This window comes from Aphidius gifuensis, linkage group LG1, assembly GCF_014905175.1.
Source record: "Aphidius gifuensis isolate YNYX2018 linkage group LG1, ASM1490517v1, whole genome shotgun sequence".
Taxonomy (NCBI): Eukaryota; Metazoa; Arthropoda; class Insecta; order Hymenoptera; family Braconidae; genus Aphidius; species Aphidius gifuensis.
In genome coordinates this window covers 5,048,678-5,069,361 of record NC_057788.1, presented here as the reverse complement: position 1 = coordinate 5,069,361, position 20,684 = coordinate 5,048,678, and the positions used below count along the sequence as shown (strand labels likewise).

Here is a 20,684-nt window from a genome sequence, read left to right as displayed (position 1 = left end):
GATAATATTTTAGATTAAAAAAAAAAAATAAATAAAGATGAGAACATCACATAGACCAACATGACGATTATAATTTTATTTTTTTATTTCATATCTACAATAAAAAAAAAAAAAAGAAAAACAAGTAAAAACAATCATCACCGACAAATGATATTTAAAAAAATTTCAATTGACAATAAAAAAAAAAATTCACAAAGATTGAATTCAGGGTTATCGAGTCAGCACGAGTTTAATGGAGGAAATCACCTGTGTAATTATTGAGTCACGCGTTTTGTCTGTATAAGGTTAATCTTTTTACATATTACTATGTTTATAATATATATCTTGAGTATGATGAGAAAAATTATTCCAGGTAATTTGATTGTAACGGGCATATCTGATTGTTGTAATAAGTTATAAAAGCGTAGGAGCGAGCGTTGATGTACTCAATAATAATAATTCAACTGGTGCGTCATAAAGAGAATTGTACGATATTCTTCCTGGGCAATAATATACAATAGTAGTTTTTTTTTTTTTTTTTCTTTTTCTTCTATTCAAGTGATGAGTCTGTAACTTGAAGGTTATTGTGTACTTCAGATTGCTGACCATAGTCACTCTGGTCGAGTCATCATCATCATACCTTGAAGAAAGGTAAATAAAAAAAAATATATAATACGATAAAAAAAAAAACAAGCCAATGACACCAAGATGTTCAAGGTGAAATATAATTTCATATACAAGTCATCATACTCTAAATATATTTACTTTGCTGACACAAATTATTCAGACAATAGACAAAATTGTCCAACCTTTTATTTGATTAATTTTAAATCATCAAATAATCATCTATGCTTCTAAAAAATAACACTAATCGTTATTTAAAATTTAAAATTTTTATTTATATATATATACCAAATTATATATACTTAATAATTTAATGCTAGAATTTTTTTTATCATCATCATTATATATGAAAAAAATTATATATTTTATTGTATATAATTTTAAATATTTTCTAAAATCAACACTAATTGCATGTGTATCATTAAACTAGAAACTTATACATATATTATTACAATGTTTATGATTCACCATAGCATATGTTGAGATTTTTATTTTTTAAAAAATTATATATTTTAAAAAATCAATTTTTATATGATATTTAAAAATAAGCTTAATTGCGAGCTTTCTATAAAAATATTTGTATAGAATTAAGATAAAAAAATATACATTTTAAATGTAGATGTAATAATAATAATAATTTGAAAAAATAAATAATAAACAAGTGGTAAAATGTTGATAAAAAAAAAAAAAACATTATGGTCTTCTTTAGAGTACGTCGATCTTATCCTAATCATGGTCAGTCGCGACGTGAGCCTCGTTTCTCATCCGACCACGCCGCGGTGATGTTCACTCTATCCACTATTTGATCCGCCTCTTTTTCCTCCATTTACCTCTGGCACTTTTTACACCAAGTCTCATCAGGCACAATACACACACACACACATCTTGCTTGTTGTTAAAGTTCATTGCATATAATACTTATTTTATTTTACCAGGAAAATAATTTTTTTTTTATTATTTATTTTTCCCCTCAATATTTCAATGATTTTTATTTTGCCTTGTGGCAATTGACTTCAAGAATATAATTCTGAGTAGTAACCGCGAAAAATAGATGACGAATTTAACGATAATTTAACGCTCTTTTTCTCTATCTTTCTTTTTTTTTTTCTCTATTTAATGTGGTATATATAATGCTATTCGAATCATTGTGCTTTGAGGTAAAAGGGAACAAATGAACCACGAAATAGAGAAATGATAGGTGAAAAAAAAAGTAAAATAAATAAATAAGAAAACAATGATTGGTTGGGTAAACTTCGGGGTAAAAATAAACCATTATACCCATCAAGTGCAGTTAGAGTAAGATGAGATAATAAATAAGGAAAAAAAATAAATAAAAATGATGAAAAAAGGCTCATAAAAGAGATGATGTAAATATGAAAAAAAAAAATAAAATATCAATGAAGAAAATGACAAATAGATAACTATATAAAGAAGAGAAGGGGGGTTTGATAAGAAAATAAATATACCGTTTAAAAAGGTAAATTAAAGTGAGATGGAAATATTGGTAATTATTGTGGCGACATTGACCCGCGAGAAAGCCACCCGATATGTATATAGTCATTCGAGTTGATTCGTTAGTACTCGAGTCAACTCGGAATACTCACCCACACGTTAAAGTACTCATTTTTTGAAAGTGCTCTCGATGGCCAAAGGCATGGTTCATCTGAGTTCACTTCTCGATCGCCGAACCCGAATGTATATACACATGAATTTATTAAATTACAATGTATGAGTTACGTTACAACATACACGCAATAATTCGTCATACAAAATAACATGTGTGTTCTGCATTTGTACATACGCGTGTATATATTGATGTATACAAGTTGACATGTATTTTTTTTTATATATTTTTAAGTAATGATATCATAGGAAGGCGACAGACTTGTTTCAAGCTGATGTTTCATTAAATTTAATTAGATGGACCAGTATTTTTTTTCGTGGATAATATCACAATGAAAACAATGTTTAATGCAAAATTTACATTATGAATATGAATACATGGGTATTTAATAAAATTAAAACTCATAAGCTTTTTAGTTTTTAGTTTAGAATACAAAATGAATTTTCAACTATACATTGTTTACGTTATTAAACAATGAAATTTTTTTTGTTAAATCTTAATGTCATATTAATTTAATAAATATATATATTATTTGTTGTTTACTTTTCTTTTAATTTTATTATTAAAAAATAATATAAAATTTTATTGTTTATGATTTTTTTTTTATTTTTGATAATATACAATGATGTATAATTTATAAATAAAATTATTGCTTATTTTGTTGCAGCATATAATTACGAAATGAAAAATAAAATATTTTTATTTACTAAGTATTAAATTTAGGAAGTTTATGAATTATTTTCATCAAAGTATATTTGTATATAGAAAAAAAAAAATCATAATAATAAAGAGAAAGAAAAATTTACAAGTTCTTGGAAAACTGTAATAGAACTCATAAATTAAAAAATAAAAAATTATGAAACATTAAATAGTGAAAAAAAAAAATTGTGAAATCAGTTGGATTTTAATATTCTCTATGAATTTAAAACTGAAAGACTAAAAAGCCTGTGTTGTTTTTCACAGTTCCACGGATTCTATAAATAATATATTTATACATAATTTTTTTTAACGATTAAAAAGTAAAAATGTCAAAGATAAAAAAGCTTTAACAAGCATCATTATAAATTTAACTTCCCTTAGCTTTTTTTTTATTTAATTTTGTATTTAAAAAAATTTTTAATCAAAGAAAAATGTAACCACAATATCTTGTAGCTAAAAAATAATGAATAAATAAATTTTTTTTTTTAATTAAAATACAAATACAAAGTAAGTAGTTGATGATAAAGAAAATAGAGAATCAACAGAATATCATTATATGTGAATATAAATGCCAGAGAGAATATCCGTGAATTTACCCCGTCCACAGTTACTCCGACAAAGTGGATTAGCCAAACAGCATTACGTATTCCGGGCACTTTTGCCTACCACATTTCCGCAAACACGAAATACACATCCTTATAAACCAGTGACTATCTATGACATTCAAAAAATAATAAAACAAATTTCCATACACACCCTCTCTATAGGATATATATAAATTTATAAATAAAATATGTTATTTACTTTTATTTATACATTTCATAATAAAATTTGCATCATTAAAAATATCAACAAAAAAATAAATAAAATCAAACAAATTATATTCTATGATTTTCCATGACATAAACTCGTTGCTCATTAATAAAAAAAATTATTATTATTTCTGTTATCTTGATGATAAAAATCAAAGGTATATGAAAAAAAAATAAATAATGAAGATGTATATCAAGATAACAAAAAAAATAATAATGAAAGAATAAATATGACACAAATATATATTTGAACAGTGTTATAAATAAAAGTAAAATTCGATGAGAAATAGAGAAAATAATTTTGTTAAATAAATGAGAATTATTTCGAGCCTCTGTTTACTATTAACTAAATAATTTTATTTCACCTGTTGACATAGTGAGGGATAACGACCAACATATAAATCTCGAAGCCTAAAAATTTATATAATTTAAAATTGAAACTTGAAATAGACAAGATGTAACCTTTTAAAAATAGGGTGTTTCCAACCTGTTTTGTCTCTCTATATAGGCATATTTCCATTGACTTTATTTTGATTGATAGTGTCATCGACAAAAAGATGTTTTGTTATGACGTTGTATGGTTTTTTTTTTTTTTTTTTTTCTATTCGATCCCCATGAGACGGTTGATGGAGAAAAAAAAAGATAAAGAAAAACCGTGATAGAATATAAAGAGAACAAAAAATATAAGCCGCGAAAAAAAAGGCAACTGAAAAATGAAAAAAAAAAGAAAAATAGAAAATATATAATAATATCAAGAATGGAAAAAAGAAAAAATGAATAAATATAGGGCAAAATAAAAAAAAAAAAATTGTCATTGTCATTTTGGGGTGAATTGGGCATAGAGTGAAAATATCTCTTCATTTTCCATGGCCCCTTGACTCATAACATTTTGCGAAATATAGAAGAACCACGAAAAGGGGCTTGAGTCATAGAACAATTTTTTTTTTTTCTCTGAAAATTGACATACAAAGATCTCACCCTAATTCTTTGGATAGATAGATTGCATTTTATTGATGCTTTTCATTGTTGTTTATGTGGGTCATTGATGATGCCAATACACGACAGCTGATGAACGGTATCAAAAAAAAATAAATAAAATTGTAGATAACTGTTGCGTCTATGCGGATAGTGCAACACGCACCGAGTTCAATGCACCCTTGAGAACTTTTAAAAGGTCCAAGTGTATATGAGGGGAAAATTTTTTTGATTTTAATTTTTCCATCGATCGAAAGAGAGATATAACAGTAGCAATAATGTTTTAGTAGATGAGCCCCTATGTATGCGGAGAAGCAGGTAAAGGGCAGGTGATATTGAAAAATCATATATGCGCGGCTTTTGTGCAAAATAGATATGTGATGATGGTGTTGATGCAGTACAAGATCCAAATGTCATTGTTAGCCCCCGGGAGAATGCATTCTGAGGTCAATGAACTCACCAGAGACGTCAAATAAAACGTTAACCACGTGTATTGTTGGAAGGGATGAACATTATGGAAATGTCACTGCAACCGTTGAATTTATGATATTCAAACGGTTCACGGTTTAGTTTTTATGCAAGTTATATAAAAAAAAACGATAAAAAATAATATGTATGTGTGTAACTTGCACCCCGGATAAACGATTTTCTTTTTAATGTTATATATAATTTTTCGGTGATTTACTGTATAACATGACAATGAAGCTGGAAAAATGAATTGTGCATGGTTCGTGGGGAAATATTTTTTAGCTAGTCATCATTGTATTTTCAATCATAACAAATAAAAAAACTATACATATATTATATATATATTTTACCTGATGAAAATGATTTTTTTTTAAAAGTACTTTTTTTTCTCCCCTATTTTTTATTTTTTTCTTTTCTTTCAAAGCACATCATGCAGATGATATATTCATAAGTTTTTAATACACAAACACAATGCAATGATGATTTAAAAATTATTTCGTGACTCTGCTAATATATTTTTTTTTTCTATTCTTTCGGAAGTAAAAATAAAAAAAAGTAAAAGTAACGAATATGCAGCAGAGAATAAAGTCTGGTATTATGTTGAATATGAGGTTTGTTGTTTTGTTTTTTTAAATTTTTTTATTTAAAAAAATAAAATATTGTGAGTTATAGGTTATGTTGTAAAATTACAGTGTTGATCTTAATTTTGGTTTTGAATATAAGGGAGAGACGAGTATAGTTAAACTTGGTAAATTTCAATTCTCGTGTGGCATAAGTTTAAATTGAAACAGCTTCTTGGCACTTTCCGTTACACCAAAGTGCACGTACAATTACGTATACGTATTTTCGCACTTACTTGAGAACGCGGATCTGGTAGATCTATTGCAGTTGCACATTTACACGAAGGATAATAAGACCCGGTATAAATCGTGAACCCATGACAAATGTTAGGTTGAAAAAAAAAAATCAAATAAAAATAAATATTAATACTGTTGTAAACAAAATAAATATAAAAAAAATAAAATAAAATAACAAGTCATGACTTTGCTTCACATAAACTAAATCCCGGATTATTTTTTACACCATTAAAATAATAAATAAATAAATGAAAATATTAAACTCTATGACGAAATTATAAGACTCTTATTTATTTTTTTCTTCAAATCAAAAGCAACCTTTTCTCTTTTTTTTTTCTGTATATTAATATTGAATCAAATATCTGCGTGTGACGCACGATCTCGTTTACGGATAAATAGTCTTTTTATAAATATATATTATGTTTTTTTATTTTTATTCTTTAGCTATTCATCCCCCCACACAATTGACGAAGCAATGTGTATATTATGCAAAGTGACAGTTGAGGGTGCGTTGTGTATTTTCGTCTTTGCCTTCGTCACGTATCGGCCATTACCAACAGAGATCACTTTTACAAGATAAAAATTTTCGTATTCTATCTTTAAAATATTTTACTATTGCTACTATATTCATCGATAAAATGTCAACAATGTTACTCTCTCGCAATGACCTGACAAAAAAAGCTCTATATATTTTTTTAATACTCTATTTTTATTTTTTTTCATATATTTTATATCAATTCAAGTATTTAATGTCTCTGTGAAATAATGATAACGAATAAAATAGTATAATAAAAAAATAATAATAATAATAACGATGCAAATATAATAAAAAAAAAAAAAAATCAAAAAGCTATCAATCTATTTGACAATAAAGTCTATAAATGTCATTAAAATTTAAATTATTATATGGTCTATATAAATGATAATAAATTTTCATGATATATATTTAAATATATAAATTTCAATTTTAACTGTATAATAATATAAATGAAATTAATAATATCATGTATGACATTTAAAAAAAAAATTATATAACATTTTTAATATTTATTATTTTAAACATAAAAAAAAAGTACAAAAAAATACAAATAATTTAATTAAAATATATTTAAATGAAATAATTCAATTAATTAAATAAATTATCATTATTATTATTGTTTAAATTGAAAAACGTTGAAATATTTTTATTTTTTAAAAATGATAATTGATAAGTAATAGATGTTTTTGATGACGGAAATGGGAGTTAAATTTTGGCTACCACCCGAGGGATGAAATTCATGAAAGGATGTATATATATGAAATTTGGCACCTTGTGTATAAGGGTGTCGACAGCGCGTGCTCAATCGATAACACTGAGTACACGCAAAAGTAACTCATACATATATACAATAATAAATACATACAATATGTGTAGTCTATATACACGTGAGCTTGCAACCCTCTAATGACGTTTCACGTAATCTCCGCCAATCGCAAATTGCCTGGAGGAGGGTAGGTGGTCGATTGGTGAAAACGAATAACGCTCTTTCGTGTATTGCAAAATTAGCTTGTGTGGTCACGTTCCACACGTGTGTTCATTTGTTTTTGATTGCACCGCCAGTACACTTATTGAAATGACAATCAATAATGTTCAACATGCAAAACAACTCTTAAATTTTAACATTTTTTTATTTTTTTTATTTTTACTTACTATTATTAATTTTATTATTTAATAATATATATTATTTTTGAAATGTAATTTATAATAAAACAAAAAAAATATATACAAATGTAAAAGAAAAATTTATCAGTTTATATGAAAATTTACTTTTTAAAATTTTATTTTTTTTTTGTTATTTTTCTTTTTCGTAAAAGCAACATAATATAATTTGTCATGGCTTTATCCACTCATATGTGACATGTATATGCCAAATGTGAAACAGAATAAAAATCACAAGATAAATGTGAATATGATAGCTCTCCATATTTTTCTTTGCTTTACCTCCCCATACGTCCACTTGCTTATTTATTTATTCCTTTTTTTTTTTTTCTTTTAATTTCATATCTGTGTTTCATATGGATGAAAATAAAAAGATGAAAATAAAAATATACCAGCTCTCATAAAATACAAAGCACGTAAAAAATAAATATCCTGATTTTTTTTTATTATTGTTATCTTTGTTTAGGCATCAATTTCAAACATTTATCATTCTCATTATCATTTAGTGATACTTTTTTTATTTTTATATAAATATATTTACTTTTTATATTTTTTTTTAGATACCTGAATGAACGTGACACAAGTATAGGACCAACAGATAAGTTTTAACGGCTAATGGCTTTTAGTCGTGACATTTGTGCTGTGTTATACGAGTGAAGAGGAAGCCCAATTGGAATGCCCAATGTGCGTTGGCACACCACTGTCCATTACCAGAAGCTTGCATATAATTCGATGAAACAACAGACTCTAAAACACTCGGTGTAGTCACATACGTCATGGGTTACATGTTTTAACAAAATATATATACATGTGAGTTTCTGTATCTGCCACCTCGGTATGTGATCTGCCTTCTATCGTGAACTAAATTCGACAAGTTCCGTGTTCTGGAAAATGTTATATCAATTCAAATTCAGACACATTATTGACAGAATAATAATGAACAAAGTATAATGCTACATACTTTTAAATACATGACGATAACCACATGCAGCAAAAAAATAAATAAATAATTACAATCAAAGGTTTGTTTATTTTTTTTTTTTTCCTTATACTTTTGAGTAATGATTAATTTAAAAATAATAAATTAATTAATTTCTTTAAACTGTCACGTTTATTTATTGATTTTAAAAATTTAAAAATAAAAAAAATCATCATCATTTATGATGCATACAGATTATTATCGTAATTATATAATTATAAAATTCATTATCAATTTTGTAATAATTTTATGTTTAACATAAATTGTTAATTTATATAAAATTAAATCTCAAAGATTCTTCAAGATATTGACCTTTAGAGTAATCAAGTTCAACAAAGTGCATATGGTATATGGATTTTAATCAATATCAACGACGTTGATTGCAACATTTCAATATATCTTTATCGTTGTCGTTAATTGATTCCGCATTTCCTAGATGCTCCACGATGACCCCAACACGCACGCTCGATACTTGTTTTTTTCTTATTTATATTTATTTTTTTACATATATTATTCTTTAATATAATAATCTATCTTTCACTATATAATATCACATGATAAAAATTATTACGTCCATGAACTTTATCATGACACTTTTTCAATTTTTATTATTATTTTTTCTATTCATCATCTTGATCTCGTTCTATCAATAGATCCTATTCAATGAAAAATTCGTATATTCTTTGAAATTTACAATTAAAGTAAAATAAAATTCACAAGAAATCATAATGATAATTAAAACAAACAATTTATATATCTGTTGATTAATTTATCATTGAATTACAAAAATATCGATATTCAAAATCAACTAAATTATTCATTTGCAATTATTATTATCATAATTTCTGGTATTAATGCATACATAGACAATTCAATGCTAATTAATAATTCCATCTATTTCAACATTCACCTATAAATTTTATAATCAATTGGAATAAAAATTACTCAATCGATATGATTGTTAGTACTATGATATTTTTTAAATTTACGACTATCATTTGATATTCAAATTCAAGTGAGCGTACATGTAAAATAACCTCTACATTTATAAAAAATAAAAAATAAATAATTATATTTTTGATTTGAATTAGTTTTAATATATTTCCTGGATAAATAAATATTTTCTTGATGATACATTTATTTTTATAATTTTAATAGTTTAGTATATATTATTTTATTTTTTCTCCATTTATATTGTGCATAAAAAATATATTAATATACATCATCAGCAATGAAAATAACGGGGAAAATTTCTGTATATATTCATGTGGTGTGTATATATTATAATTATGTTGTTTTATTTTTCAGTCAAACGTAACCCTTCTTGCATAAATAAATACTTGAATAAACGACAAGAGAAGTTTCAATGTTGCTTTTGTTAATGTGTGGATTTGTGATTTTGTATATGTGTGTGTATTGACCGGGCATCATCGATATACTTCCAAATGCATCGAAATGTTTGTTCTCAACTACTGTAGATGTTTTAATTGTGCATTATGTCTATATACCTTAATGCCAATGAGAATTGCACGCCTATGGAAATAGCACTAATTACAATTCAAAGCAAGCCGCGCAAGTCTATCGTAAACATAGTCCAAAAGAAACTACTATGTCCTTTCTTAAGTGTACGGTTATATGTGTGTCTATATTTGCGATTATCACCGCCCCTCTGATTCCCTTTTTACTTGCCGACAAATCAATTTTTTTTCTACTCAATTCTCTTTCTCTTGGTTGTTTAGAAATTGTATAAATTCATTTTTCAAATTTTTCATAGTGAAAATTAAGCTTGTTAAATTTATAAACATATTTCTTTGCAAAAAAAAAGCTACTAACTTTTCATAATTAGATTTAGAATGTCGTATAAATATTATTTAGCGTCAAGAATAATTTTTATTGCAAATAGTTGATCATTTTATTGTCGAGATAAATGAGACACTATCGAGTAAAATCAGAGCCTGACCAGGATCCAGTACAATTTAACAGTAGGCGGATTCTCATGGCGCCCTGAGATTATATCGTTTTCAACTCGTAAGCTTATATTATATATATATCTCGAGTACGACGATCTTGTATAAGCGCTTTTATATATACCAAGCTATGTGGCAAGACCCTTCTCGCCGATTTCTGATCTTGGAGCCAAGAGGCATGGTATATATTATCGAATAACAATCATTTAGACATCGTTCACGATTACGAAAATTTAATATTAAATTATAATTTTAATTTTTTTTTAAATAATAGGTACCTATGTATTTTCTTTTAATTTTTATTCATCTTATCGTTTACATGTCAAATAAATTGATAGAAAAATATCAACAAAAAATGAACAAAACTCGATAACTCAGCTATAATATAATTTTATAGATAAAAGTTATAGTGAAAATACAAAATAAATATATATATTTTCTCACGTTAATTTCCGAATTATATAGACTGGATGTACCAAGATATCAAAAGCATTATTCTGTTGTGTTACTTGACGTTCTTTATCTTGACGTCGCACTCCCAAAAGCTGACACTTCATGTTTCGAGTTATCATCAAAGTACTTCAGGGGGTTGATAGCCATAAACTCAAATCAGCTATATCGATAATGTTGATCTCCCTTTTTTTTTTCTATCCCATAAATACAAAGGTGTATTAACTTACAAAACTTCCCAAAGATATCAATAAAATTTATATTTATATACGTTCGAAAAAAAAAATTAATAATGATATTAACAAAATCAATTTAATATTTTTTTTGAAACAAATTTATAATTGATATTTTGAGCTCAATATTAACATATTTGCAAATTTTTTTAGATTATAAAAAATTAATTAATCAGCTTTTTTTTAAAACAATATATTTTTTATTTTGTTAAATAAACAAAAACCATTTGAATGAAAAAATAAAAAGAAAATTAAAATTTGCAAATTAATATACTTCGTAGAAAAAAAAAAATAAAATAAATAATTGTGAAATTAATTGTCTTTTTAATCTTTAAAAATCAATAAAGAATTTGCAAATTTCTATAGAATAATATAATATATATATTTTTTCATATAAAAAAATAATAAATATGAATAAAAAAAATGAAATAATAAATAAATAAAATAAAAAGGATGGATGAAAACCGGCTTATATCAGCGAGAATTGGCGCGCGACGGTCTGGCGCCACCATCAGTAGGACACCTTGGGGTACCCCACCTCCCACGAAACTTCCCACTCTTTAAACAGCGAAAAATTGAAAAATAATCTCTATCGGATCTCAGACGCGCTTTCCAATATATATATAACTATTATACTCGTATACTTGAGAACCGTTCAGTCTCATCTAATGCGATTCTAAGTTCAGCAATCGTAAAATATCCAGTGGATATCTTATTTTTGCGTAGGTGTATTCAACTTAAATAAATACCACATACATATATCTAAATAAATTATGTATATACTATATACCAGTAGTATATCTAATCAATAACATTATTCATAATAATTTCATAATAACACTATTTTTTTAATCAAAAAAAAATGAATAAATAATTGCAAAAAAAAAAAAAACTACTGTGCTTTTTCTTTGGCTCAATTTCTTTTTGATTTTTTATCATCAAAAGAGGAATATATTTGCTAATTTTAATAGATATGATTTTTTTTTTTTCTTTTCAAAGAGAAATCATAAAAATAATAAAACTCTTGACCCACTAGATGAACGTTAAATGAGAAGTCGTTAAATAAATTCAAGCATTCCAAGTAGATACGGAAATACATGTTCAGACAATATTAAAAAATCTAATTTAACAAAAATATACAGCTTGAATTTGTAAACTTTTTAGGGGTAGTTATTCTTAAATAATTAAAAATACAAGTATTTCAAGAAAATCTTGAGAAAGATCTTGGCAAATGTCGCAAAATTATATATAAGCTGTAATATACTTTTCATTACTTTCTTGGAATACAGCGTCATGTTGGCTTATCACACGTACGTAATTAAAGCATTATCATCCGGAATACTGACAAGCTTGAATAAGCAAAATGCACCAACTCAAAAAACTCACGTTTTTTTTATACAATTTTTGTATTTTTTAATTTGCACTAGTTCTTTACTGTATCATTATTTATTTATTTTTTTTCTTCAAAATAATTTATCTCTATTTGTGTAATTTTATTTTCTGCAATCTTTCAGCTTTACCGTTTTGATATTAAATAATATTTATATTGTACCTCTTGTCTTGTAAGTACTAAATTTTTTTTTATCGATAAATTCACGTACACTATACTTCTAGTTCTACTTTAAACGTAAAGAGCACTTTGAGGCTGATCACTGAGCCCAAAGAGAACTTCAACTCTGGTCGAATAGAATCAAAAGTTATGATACGGTTAAAGTGCGGATCGAGGTAACTCAATAAACCATATTTTTTTTATTTTTTTTTTTTCAACATAAACACCTCTCGAGAGCACAATTGCATTTATATATTCTTCATGTCAAAGTTAAAATAGAATTTTCCTTTTCACCTTTTTTTTTTTTTTTGGCACTTCACTGAGTTACATATCGTACATAGAATATTGATGTGAACATGAAAAACATTTCTTCATTTAATTCAATAATAAATATATGATTTTTTGTTTTTATCACAATTGATTAAATAAATTAATAAATTATCAATAAATTTATTTAAATTAATTCCAAGTATAAAAATAAATTATGAATAAATAAATATATGAAATTAATTTATTGGTATTGTATTTTTTATTCTGTTAAAATTATGAAATTATTAGATTAATATAATATTCACATTAATTTAATTTTTTTCTCAGAATATGATAAAAATCAATTTTATATTTGATATATGTATTCATTTCCGTCAACAGCATATTAATAATGACAATAAATTTAAATAAATTATGAAAAATATAAATTTTTGAAGAATTTATCATATTGGCACAAATCAATTATAAATTCTCATAATTTTTTTTTTTCAATTGATTTAATTCACAGACAAACTCAGTTAATTTGTATATTAATTTATCTATTTTCATTATTGACATATTTCAAACGAGTGTTTAATATTATTTATCAAAAAAAAAGACATAAGCTTTACGAAAAAACTAAAAATAAATATAAAAATATGTAACAATAATAATTATAATAATAAAAGGCCAATAAATATGGGATAATTTATTGGCGAGGACACTGAAGGTTCATTCGGTGGGAATGATCAAAGTTTTTTTTTTTTTTTTTAGGCTGTGTGTTTCGTCAATAAGACAGCGACACAGAATATATATTAACACACACTGGGATGTGAATATAAGAGTTTGAAAACCTCAAAGAAAACTACCGCTTCAGGTAGAATTATATATTTTTTTTTTTTTAGTGACCAATCTATACGGTTTGCCAGCAAACTACAGTCTTTCTTTACGTCTGTCTAGATTCCAATCGGTGCTTTTTAACGTGGTTTTATTTTACTTTTTTTATTTTAAGTTTTTTTTTTTCCTCTGAATCATCAGACAAAATAAATATACGCTTCGTGTTATTATCAAATAATTTTTAATATTATAAATATTAAATTTGACTGTTACACAGCTTCTGTTATAAATAATCAATTAATTATCAAATCTTGTTTATTATCATAAATAAATGATAACAATATATTACTATTAATTAACTCCAGGTGCTTAACTTTTTTCAGATAAATTTTAGATTAAGTAATCTCTTTGGAGTGGATGATATATTTTGTCACACAATACTTACTAGCTAATATATTGATTTATTTTTCTTTAAATAATATTAAAACCAATGTTTATAATAAAATTAGCAATCTCAAGTAATTTTTTAAAAAAATTTTTCAGTGTGAGAAAAGACTCGCAAGTTAAAACGGTAAAACAGCATTTGTTTATTAAAAAAAAAAATATTAAAAAACGTTTTTTTATTATTTTTTTTTTTCTATAATAAAATTTGCAATTACCAGTAATTTTTATAATTTTCTGGGTGAATTTAAGGTGTGTTAAAAAGGGCTTTGGCTCATACGTGAAGAACGGTAAAACGGTAACATAATTGAAAGATAATTACAGTTATCTAAATACAAACACACATGCTCATCTTACAAATGACCGACAAATAAACAATTACCATTTCTAGATTTATCACATCAACTAATTTCCGACACGTATTGTTTATTTTTTCATAATAAATAATTTCTAGGATCAAAGAATTGTCAAGCAAAATACCTGGAGTTAAAATAATCATATAATTTATTTGCAAATGTATTGTTTATATTTTTTATAAACCAACTATATATTTTAAATTTAAATTTTAATAATTTTTGATAATTTTTATTTTCAGTTAAATTATTAATATAGATTTTATAATAATTATATGTCTTAGTACTTTTATTTTAATAAATAATTATTTATTTGTACTGTATGAATTAATAGTTATTGCATGACTACTTTAATTTTTTATATTTTTTTTATTTTTAAATTGTAGTTGTGTTTAAAATATATATAGAGACTATGGCATTAATAGCACATTTCAAACGACTAAGTAATTTTTTTTAATATTTTTATTTTTACTGTATATACATATACGTTGGGAGTACATATTCAACTGCGATCGATGAATGTTAATACAGTGGTATATTACAGTCGTAGGGCGGTAGTCGGCATTTGGTATCTTCAATAATTCCAACTTGATAGCAACATGGAATCACGCAAACCACATCGGGTGAAAAATATTCACAACTACATGTGAGGCCAGTGCTATTCGTAAAATACGTTAATGCAAAATGCAAAAATAGATTATTTATATACATATTACTTTTCAGTTTTTTTTTTTTACTTTAACATTATTTTTTATTTTGTTTATTTTTATTTTACTTTGTTTTTTTTTATTTATTTCCACATTGTTTTAACTTTTATTTGTTCTTTTTTTCTTTTACATTTTATTATTATTTTTATTTTTTAGTGTGTGTGTTGTTTGGGTAAGCACGATTTACTTATACGGATAGTCGTGCGAGAATAATTTTGCATAATTGTTTGAGTTCCGGAAGGTGATCCTCTCTCGCCATGGTTGATGAAAAAAAAAAAAAAATCATAAAGCGACAATAATCATTTCATTGAATAGAAATAAAAATAAATTAAATAATTATTTCCAAAGAAATCAACTGTAATTATATTAGTCTGATTTTATTTATATATTTGTCATTATATTCAATAAAATAATAATGATATTTATTTTATAAAATGAAAGTATAGATAGTCAATTAAAAAAATGTATAATTATGAGAATTCAATCAATGCTCTGAATTGCTACATTTGCTAGACTAATAGACAAATAAATCTGTCAATACAATAAAGTCATTGTAGTATTGTCTTTTTTTCTTTTTATTAATGTTAATATTATAAATATTTATTTTTTGTTAATTTTAAATGTATATATAGTCCTGGGAAATGAAATAAAAAATAAGTCCAACTCATTAGGCATTAACAATGGCATAACAAATCATTCGAGATAAGCATCTAACTGCTCGAATCCAAAAACGACTCAACTGTTGTATTATACACACTCGTGCAATGCTGACAGTAATGTGTTTATAATTATTTTAAATTATATTTTATTATTTGAATATATACCAACAATTTTACTCAACAATATTATCATTATATTAATATTATATATATATTTTTTTTTTATATTTTGACTTGAGCAATATAACGTACTTCAATTACTTTATGTTTACGTTCATCCTGTATATGCATTTTTCAAATAATATATTTAAATTACAGTAAATTTGTATTTATGTTTTTTCGTTTTCTATTTTTATATCTGTTATTTATTCTACATTATGATAATTATATTTTTTATTTATTTTGAAATAATAATAGATAAAAAAAAAATGTGAAATTCAAAAAATAATTAAGATGTGCTATGATAAAAATAAAAACGTGTTGATGAGTAGGTAAAGATTTTAATCATTAATGGAAATAAAAAATTATTTAAAAGATTAAATAAAAATATATATAATATATAAATTAAAAAGTGCATTAGTTGCCCCCATTTGTTGTTGATATATTTATTTTTTTTTTTTATATGAAATATCAATGTGTCACATGTCATTGACAGTAGCGAGATAGGATACACATTTTGTATTAATATTATCATCTATTGTTTGATATCAGAATGAAATAAAATGAATAGTTAACACGCAATTCAAAACTCAGTCATGTTCGTGATGCATTTGTGGATTTTAAAAAATATGTGTACAGCTGTTGATGTGCGCCTTGTGCGTAACCAACATGATGTTCCTCGTTAGCATTTCCCGTGTGTCATTCGATAGTCTCGACTATGGTCATTTTTGATACACCATAAAAATTTTACCAAACAATAATTTTATAAACAACATTAAACTTGATGTTTAAACTATCAAAAAAAAAAATTACTCATCAATTTAAATTGATATTTAAATTTAATAACCTATTTTTACATAAAAATCAATATTTAATTTGAAAATTATATTTAACAATTGATTTAAGAAGGTGAAAAAAAATTAATCAATAATATTATTTACCAGGATATTAATAAACTAGATAAAATATAGAATTTTCCTTTTTTTTTTTTGATAATAAAAGAATAAAGAATTTTTCATTTTTGCATTATTCATAAAAAGCTTTTGTGTATGTATTTTAAAAAATAACATTACGACGTTTATATATATCTTTAGAAAATTAAATATAAAATAATCTAAGCACTTATAGTATTTTGTATGATAAAACACGTTTAAAAAAAAATTCATTTTAAACTGCTACAACCATCGATCAAGTTGTTTATTTCGCAAAGGATAGAGAAATGACGCAAAGAAAAATGAAAAAGATAAAAAAAAAAAAATGTAGTTGAAAAAGGAAAATAATGTAAAGAGGTAGTTAGTTGTGCGATTATTGGAATACGATGGTCTTGGACTAAATACGTCTGTTGAAAAGATGGTGCACACAGATGTGGATGTGATGGGTAACGTGCCAAAAATGTGCCAACACGAAAAAGAGATATGTAAGTACCAATTTAACCAACTCATTCTACACTTCTTGCACGTTTGAATATAATCCAACAGACCTTGAACAAAATTGGAATAAAAATCACCAGTAACATTAATTTTCACTCTTGTATTTTATCATGGGGTAAATAAACCAACGACAAAAATAATTTTTAAATAATATTTAAAAATATTAAATTTGTCAAATAAATATAAAATAATACATAAATCAATATAATATATAATTTAAATTTATAAATATAAAAGCTAGTAAGATGTATTTTTTTTTTTTTTTATCTTTTTTATATAAAATTTATCTTAATAATTTGACAAATGAAAAAAAAAAAAAATTATTGTTTTAAAATATCTCATAAATTCATATAGAAATAAAAGATAAAATGTTTTTATTTTTTTTTAAACTTATCACAATTTATATTGTCTTTAAATTAATGTTGCAATTACTGACATTATTTATGAAGTTTTTATTTTTTATTATTTAATAATGATGAACATATGATCAAACTCATGTTAAATACATGTTAAATTACACTCATTTTATGCGATATTTATTTATAAAAATACTCTTCAAAAATGAGCGACAGTTATTGATTATCAAGTTACTATAAATTATTATACTATCGATTTATGTTTACATTAATTTCATGTCGTGAGATTAGTAATCAATATGTTAAGGGGTAGCATCGAGCAAATCGACTGCGTGGCACTGGACCAGTTGTATTGCTCAAGCACCGTAACATGCGCATTAACGAGAATAAAAAAAAAATAATAACAAAATGAGTACAACAGATTTAATAAAAAAAAAAAAGTCCCTGATATTAACTCTTATATTGTTAATTTTTTAAACTCATTATTTTTTTTTTTTTCATATTGATAACAATACCGGCTGGTTTTAACGAGGAAAAAGGTCGAACAATGAACTTGTATATTTTATAATGAATATCGAATGATACTGTGAGCTGCACGCTTAAAACATAATAAATCTCTAATATTATATATATATTTTCGATCATGTTAATTGCGTGCTAATTTGTAAATTATTTATTTTATTTTTTACAAGAATAGACTGGTGATAAAAAAATTATTTATTTCATGCAATCAATGATGATTAAAAATCAGCGTTAATTTAATATTTAAAATAATAATAATAATGATATTTTATGAAATTTAATATTATTATTTTGATGATTATATTTCTCGTCAATTTATTCAAGTGAATTTTAATTTTTTATATGCAAGTTATTTAAATATTTATATGCAATGTAGAATTACTTGATATTTTTTTTTTTTTTTTTTTATAATTAGAATGATATTAAATGAGAGACATGAAATTTAATTTATATGTGAATAATTGATTAATCCAATGATGTGTATTTTTAGGGCTATGATGAAAAAATTATATATATCTTGTCTGAGATGAAAATTAGATGAGGGGAGGAGGTGAGCTGATTGGATCATGAACTGCTGTCACTCTTGGCTCATGTAAGTCGTTGAGCATTGTATATGTATATTTATTATAAAGTTTAGTAAATAGAAGTTCACTCATGCAGGACAACGGGCACACACGAGATACACACAAGTCGTGAGCCAGGACACATTTAACCAGTATGTTGCAAGATTTTGCTGACTAAGAGGTTCAAAACTTGTTGTGGGTCTATGGCAAAGAACTTTTTTTATTTTATTTTTTTTATGGAGACAACATATTGCAACACAACACCCACGTTTCGATTAGAAAAGAGTTGAGTATCAAATCTCATTTTGCCACACATTTAAAACTCAATATTTATTTTATTTTTAAATTGACTGTTTAAAAAAAAAGCTTCCAATTTAGTTTATTAAATTTGCATATTTTAATTAATAATTATTTTTATTATATTTTCTATTTTATATAAGTATTAAAGTTTGAAGAAAAATATTATTTAAATAAATTTATAATATTATTTTTTTCTTTTCAATTATTATTTTTTTAAAATCAATAATAAAAAAACCAAGTGAACTCAATTCACTAGTATCAAATAAATAATTTAAATCCTCAGTTAAAAATATTTTAAAAGTGAATTCACTTGACAACAGGTTTTTAAAATAAAAATGTAAAAAAGAAAAAATGTTTATTAATAAAAAAAAAAAATTCAACGAATTTAAAATAGATAAAAATTGAAATATGATGCATTATTCAAGTCAGATGACACACGATGATAATTAATATGCCACACATTTTATTTAACGTGATATAAAAAATAACAAATGTAAAAAAAAACAATTGCAAATTAATTCAAAGACAATAAACTCAGCACGTGCTGATTAAGATTTGTGATTATGAAAAAAAATTAAATAAAGAATATAAAAAAATAATAAAAAGACAAAATGATAAAAGAATTAAAACACAAAACAATTGTATTGTTGTGTTGAATTGTGAATGTATTGAGCAAATTAGCTATGTCAAATTGTCTGCAATAGTTTGAATATCAAACCAGCTGATCTTGTCATTGTAACAACCACAATATTATTATAAAACCACTAAACAGTAGTTACAATAATACATTATGAATAAATACATACAAAGGTGTTTGTAAATAATTATATACCTTCAAAAAAAAAAATGAAATATCATGTTGAATTACTAGCTGAGAGCACCCGATACGCTACATTAATTTTCGATCAATTGCTAAAGTTGTAATCTAGGTAACAGTAGATATATATTTCTGCCATCATTCGATCAACAAAACAATATACATATATTCATTCTCTTGTATATTCACCCAGATAATTTAAACTCAATTTTATGTTGAATATTTTTCAACACCAATATACCAATATATACAGTTATGTCGACAAATATCAAATAATTTTACATTCACAATAAATATATATATGTGTAACCAACTAACCGCTGTCCAATCGTCAGTTAGAATCTGAATAATCATATTTTATTATCCAGTTTTATTT

General features: G+C 24.6%; 3 long non-coding RNA genes across 4 annotated transcripts in view; 2 read left to right on the top strand and 1 right to left on the bottom strand.

Moving 5' to 3' along the window:
- The window catches only part of LOC122861143, a 58,528-nt gene that overhangs the window by 20,176 nt on the left and 17,668 nt on the right, over positions 1–20,684 (bottom strand). The window lies entirely within an intron of this gene.
- On the top strand, positions 148–8,401 carry LOC122861140. Of its 2 annotated transcripts, XR_006374470.1 has the most exons (3): positions 148–284; positions 353–630; positions 8,298–8,401. It is a non-coding gene; the product is annotated as an uncharacterized LOC122861140 (long non-coding RNA). The 2 variants fall into 2 exon arrangements; XR_006374469.1 differs by having other exon boundaries at positions 148–630.
- Positions 17,480–19,494, top strand: LOC122861142. The gene is made up of 3 exons (XR_006374472.1): positions 17,480–17,737; positions 19,119–19,220; positions 19,289–19,494. It is a non-coding gene; the product is annotated as an uncharacterized LOC122861142 (long non-coding RNA).